This window comes from Magnolia sinica, chromosome 2, assembly GCF_029962835.1.
Source record: "Magnolia sinica isolate HGM2019 chromosome 2, MsV1, whole genome shotgun sequence".
Lineage (NCBI taxonomy): Eukaryota > Viridiplantae > Streptophyta > Magnoliopsida > Magnoliales > Magnoliaceae > Magnolia > Magnolia sinica.
In genome coordinates this window covers 46,742,068-46,748,715 of record NC_080574.1, presented here as the reverse complement: position 1 = coordinate 46,748,715, position 6,648 = coordinate 46,742,068, and positions in this window count along the sequence as shown.

Here is a 6,648-nt window from a genome sequence, read left to right as displayed (position 1 = left end):
ACCCGAGAGGAGGGGGCAATGCTAGGCTAAGTCTGACCAGCTCAACGAATGGGTCCGCTATCGACGAGCCGGGCCTGATATTGGCAGGCGGATAGTGAGGTCTCTTCCACTCACCTTGTTGGGTGCGATGGGGCGGCAATCGGGTTTAGAGTATAATAAACCCCGGTGATTTCCCAGAGAGGAACCGTACTGGTATGTGGACTTATTGAGCATGAATTGTATACTCATTCATTCATTCATTCACTATCCACTCGGGCTGGTGGTGCGCAACTATTTATTATGTGTACCTTCGCATGGCCAGGATTTCGGTTGGGCGCACGACTAACTTGAGATCAGGAGTTTACCACATTAGGTCTGACTATCCAAATTTAGGTATGGGACTGGTTTGGATAGAAGTCCCTTGTGATGGACCCCATAGCTTGCGGTATTACGTACTATCATCCCGGCTTCACACTCTAGCATGGTCATTCCATTCTCAACGCATATTATATTACATCCACAACATATGGCATTTTGGGTTACTGTGTTTTTGCATTTATATGGTCTAGATACGGCTGATGCTATTCGTGAACTCATTAGGAATTGCATATTGCATCGCATCCTTGGCATCTGATATTTGACTCTTTATGACTCCTCATTTGTATAGTTGTTTTATATTACGTATTCTGATATTGATTGACTTATGGATTTGTCCGTATTTCCGTTTACTATATTATCGTTTGATTTATGATCTTGTCAGTATTTCTGCTTACTCTGATAATTCATGATCTTATCATTATTTCTGCTTACTCTGATAATTCATGATCTTGTCAGTATTTCTGCTTATTCCGATTATGTATAATTTATGGATTACCAGTATTTTCGATATTGTATAATGATGGCATTGTATTGAATACTTGGCACTTACCTTGTGCACACACTTACAGCACCCTCTAAGCTTTTTATAAGCTTATGCACGATAGATGCGCGCAGGTGATGTTAGGTTGCAGTAGTGTTGAGCTTGGAGCGTGCAGCGGTCTTTCGAAGCTTGACTTTCGATTTATGTATTTATTTTCAGTATTGTACTCAATGATTATATTAGTAGATATGTGATGATGTTATTGCATTTGTGAATATGGTAATCTTGTGGTTATGCTTATTACGAGTTAAATGTACATTGAAAAAAAATCCTCCTTGTAGGATCCCAGGATCGGAATCTAGCGTATGGATGTTAGGAGCTGAGAATGGGGTATTTCGGACGCTGTCGGCACCGGATTCAGTGATCGGGATTCCTGTGAATCCGATTTTCGGATTTGGGGCATGACAGATGTCCAGCTTGCAACTGGATATGTAGACCAACTAATCAATCTACTGATTGCAAGGCCACTGAATCATATGTAGAACAACCAATCAATCTACTGATTGCAAGGCTACTAAATCATATGCAGACCAACCAATCAATCTATTGATTGTAAGGCTACTGAATCCTAGTTTTAAGGCTCACAAATTATGATTCATGTCAACTTATTTCAAACAAACAATAAATAGATTTATCATCACGCACCTAAGCAAAGAAGAAATTGCAATTGAACGAAGGCTGCAACTGGTGGATGAGCCGAGGTGGTGACAAGGGTTGGATGAAAGGGGTTTTGAAAACCTTAACACAGGGTGTGCTTACAAATTAATTGTGAGTTTGTAGCGAAAGGGGGTTTTGAAAACCCTAGAGAGAGAGAGAGAGGTTGGGAAACAGAGAGAGAGGAATGGGGCTAAGAGACAGAGAGAGGGTGAGGGAGTGTGGGAGATCGAGAGAGGGCGAGGGGAAGGGAGAGGCCGAGTGCGAGAGAGACATAGAGAGAGAGAGGGGGTGAGGGAGCGTGGGAGATCGAGAGAGGGCGAGGGAAAGGGAGAGGCTGAGTGTGAGAGAGAGAGAGAGGGTTTTGGTTTTGGGAGATGGGCGGGTGCGCAAGAGAGAGAAAGAGGGTTTAGGTTTTGGTTTTGGGAAATGGGTGTGCACAAGATATTTGCACGGACGGGGATTGGGTATTGGGGGTGATGGATGACACTTTCATTGCTTATTTACAGGACTCGTGGGGCCCATCGTGATGTATATTATTTATCCTATCACGCCCCAAACCCGAAAATCGGATTCACAGGAATCTCAATTGCCGAATCCAGTGTTGGCAGCCTCCGTAGTACCCCATTCTCGGCTCCCAGCGCTTATATGCCAGGTTCCAATCCTGGAATCTTACAAGGAGGATTTTTCAACGTACATTTATCTCGTAAAAAGCATAACCATAAGTTTTCCCAAATCACAAAGGCAACATCACCATCACATTTCCACTAATATAACATTTGAATACAATGCTGAAAGGGAATACATATGTCAAAATTAAAGCTCCAAAAGTCAGCTACATGCTCCAAACTCCACGCTGCTGCAGTTAACATCACCTGCACGCATCTATCGTGCATAAGCTTATAGAAAGCTTAGAGCGTGGTGTATGTGTGTGTACAAGGTAAGTGCCAAGTATTCAATATAGTGTCATAATTATACAAAATTAGAAATACTGGTAAGATCATGAACCATATGATATTAGAATAAGTAGAAATACTGACAAATCCATAACTCATGCAATTTCAGACTATACAATACAGATCAGCTATACAAATGAGGATCCATAAAGAGCCAAGTATCAGATGCCGAGGATGTAATGTAATACACAATTCCCGATGTATTCACGAATACTGTCAACCGTATCTAGACCACGCAGAAACACAGTAGCCCAAAATACCATACGCTGTGGATCTAATGCAATATGCAGTGCGAATGGGATGACCATGATGGAGTGTGAAGTCAGGATGATAATACATAGTATCGCAGGCTATGGGATCCACCACAAGGGACTTTTATCCAAACTAATCCCATACCTAATTTGAATAGTCAGACTCAATGTGGTAAACTCCTGATCTTAGGTTAGTCGTGTGCCCCAACCAAAATCCTGACCATTGCAAAGGCACATATAACAAATAGTTGGGCACCACCAGCCCGAGTGGATAGTGAATGAATGAATATGCAACACCTACTCCACACATCTGTCCTGTGCATCTCTAGAATCATCATCGAGGTCTAGTACACTCTAAATGCAAATTGTCACCCACTGAGGCACGACCACGCAAGTGGAAGAGACCTCATTATTCGCCTAACTAGTAGTTAGCCAATATCTACCAGGCACGTCAATAGCGGACCCATCCACGAGCTGGTCAAACTCAGCCTAGCTATGCCCCCTACTCTCGGACGGGTAAGGCCACACCCCTCCCAACCGACCACGACACAGTGGGAGACGTGGCCTCCTAGTATTCAGCACTCGGGCGCTCATGTATCCACTCGGTCTGAACGTTGGGGCGTCTCTTGGCCATGAAGGTTTAGGGACTTTCACCCGTGGATATCAAAAGTGCCCAGATGCTCGAATCAAACATTTTCAGTGTCTCATCTAGCTGTCCATGACATGCCTGTGGAGGCTACAACCCTGATGTCACTAGGGCGTACAGTAATCACAATACACAATGCAAGATGCATGAGTCATACAATCCTGTCATGCATCAATCCTCCGTATATCGTGCGCTCATGTGAGACAATTTCTGCCTATCAGGGAGTCTCATAACAACTTATCCAAGGAAATATTCAATGGTCAACCACATCTCATGCAGATGATGCATATGGGCATGTACATGGTGCTATGCTGTCACATACTCATTATTAGTATCGACAATCGGAATCGGCTTTGATGAGAATGGGCCTAACAAGGCCTAAGGGAAGGTCACAATGTGGATGTTCAACCATCATTGCCCATCAATGTGAACATTTAACTAACATTGCTCCCAAGGAGTGGCCCACATTGAGCCAAACATAAAGTGGGCCCATGGCCTCATACAAGGGCTACATACACAACAGGTGGGCCCTGCACATGGGCCTCAAATACATTGCACAAGCCACAACCCATGGGCCTCAAATACAACAAATGGGCCGCACCAATGGACCTCATGTACATAATAGTTGGGCCCTACTCATGGGCCTCAAATACAACATGTGGGCCCTACACATGGGTATCGTATGCATCAAATGGGCCATGTATCCGGGTCTCAAATACATCAAATGGGTCACATGTCATGGGCCTAATACACATCACAATGGCCGCACGATAAGGGCCTAATACACATCATAAGGGGCCTCGTGTTCTTCAAGTCGGGCCTCATCATATGGGCCTCAAATATGCCAAGTGGGCTGCATCAACGAGCTACACCAGTGGGCCTCATACAACACATTGGGCCTCACCACTTGGGCCTGATATACACCATATATGGGCCTCACATATGGGCCTCAAATATACATTAAGTGGGCTTCATCAATGGGCCATCAATACATCATATGGGCCTGATTCAAAGGCCATAATTACATCACGATGGGCCTTACAAAAGGGCCTTGTCATATCGGGGTAGGCCCTGCACATTCTAAATGGGCTCCATACACATCATCTGGGCCTCACGTGGCAGCCAAAATAGATGGATGACGTGGCTATGAAGTACCTCAAAGTGGGTCCCATCGTCAAATGGGTGGTGAGAATATTACGCATATATCATGGTGGGCCACACCTGTTCAGCAAACGGAATGGACAGCGTGGTTGAAAATACATAACGTCAAGGTGTCCACGGTGGACGACAGTGTGGAATACATTACATAATAAAGGTGGGTTTCAACAACGGGGCTCATATATCCCATTGGGCCTTATCAAATGGGCCCCAAGTACATCACATCGGGCCTAACCAAATGGGCTGAATCAGTGGGCCAAGTCAAATGGACCGAGTTGAATGGGCCAATTCAAATGGGCCGAACACAATTCATCTATTTTTAGAGATCAATATAGGGTATTATTAAAAGAATGAATCATATCGAAAGATTAACTGGACCATACCATATCTAATAGTGGAGATAGTGATTTCCACCGTTAAATTCTAATGGGCCCCATCATATGGTTTATTTCCTATCCAGTCTATTCATAAGGTCACAGAGACTGGATTTAGAGGAAAAACAAATGTCATATTGGTCCAAACTTGGTAGCCCAAAAATTTAATGGTGGACGTTCAAACCCACTATTTTCTGTAATGTGGTCCACCTTATCCTAGATCTGTCTTGTTTTTCTTTTAGTCTTAAGCCTTAAAATTATCTTTCAAAATGGTTGGACAGTTTGGATGCAACACGTGCATCATTGTGGGGCCCATAGATGGCATGGATGAAGTAGGTGGGTCCCACAGAACTTGGTGACACCACCACAACAGCTATTGTAGTTGGAGTGAGGTGCACCAGCCGTCCCACTCAATGAGGATAGTGTGGGTTTAAACACCACATCAGTGGGTCCCACGTGGGGCCCACCATAACTTTTATTTGCCATCCAGTTTGTTAATAAGGTCACACATGCCCGGATGAAGAGGAAAAAAAATTCGTAATGATCTAAAACTTCCGTGAATCCAAAAGGATTTCAATGGCAGACGGTTCAATCCCACTGTTTCCAGTGACGTGGGCCACCTGAGCTTGGATACGACTGATTTTTAGGGGGGCACTACCTAAATGGGGCCCACCCAAATGCACGGTGTTGATGACAGTACACATCATGGTGGGGCCCACGGCTGGGACCCATGGTCCCAGCCCGTCCGTTGGTGCAGCAGGACGCTACTACAACATCCTCTGACATGCAGCAGCAGCAGCCACATGTTGCTTTTTTTTTTTGAAAAACTGAGATTTCGTTGTTTTTCGTAGGTGGGGCTCGCATCAGGTGAATCCAGCCAAGCCATTGCACTCTACGACCCAAGATAGACCCATCAAGCCCAATATTTGATGTATTTTGGTGTATAAAAACATTAGGGTGGATTTCAATGGTAGAAAAATACTATTTTCTATGCTATGGCCCCCTAGATAATCGGATTGGGTTCATTTTTTAGCTCAACGTCTAAAATGAGCTGGGGAATGGAATAGACGGCGTGGATTAGGTTCATTGATCAAGGTGGAGCCTACACAAGTGGTGCACCCAAAAGCCTTAAAATTAAACTGGTTTATGCAGTGAGTACACCTCATTGTCTGTTCACTCTTCACAACGTCCAGCGTCCAGGGGACGTTGGACGAATGGCGTGGGTATACATTCCATCAAGATGGGTCCCACATGAACGCAGTCCACTTAATTTGTATCAATCTAATATTTGTGCTTTCCCATCGCCATAAGGTAGGGCCCACATGGTTTGAATGGCTATGGGATCCATTTGATGGACGGTTTGGACACCACATACACTCATTCAATGGGCCACAAAATAAAGGAAGGACAGAGAGAGAGAGGGAGAGAGAGAGAGAGAGAGAGAGAGAGAGAGAGAGAGAGAGAGAGACGTGATGATGGAGGGACCTCGACACTATGGGCCCTCCCTTTCATGCATTCAATCGTACATCAAGTGGGTCTCAATACATGTAGACTCACCAAATCAAAAATCAACGGTGGAGATTACTCCTCCACTAAAATGGAAGGTCTAGATGACCCTTATCAAACTAGAAAGTAAACATCATGATGGGGTCCATGGAGAATGACCCCATTATGGAATGATCATTTGAATCATAGTGGGCCATCGGCCACA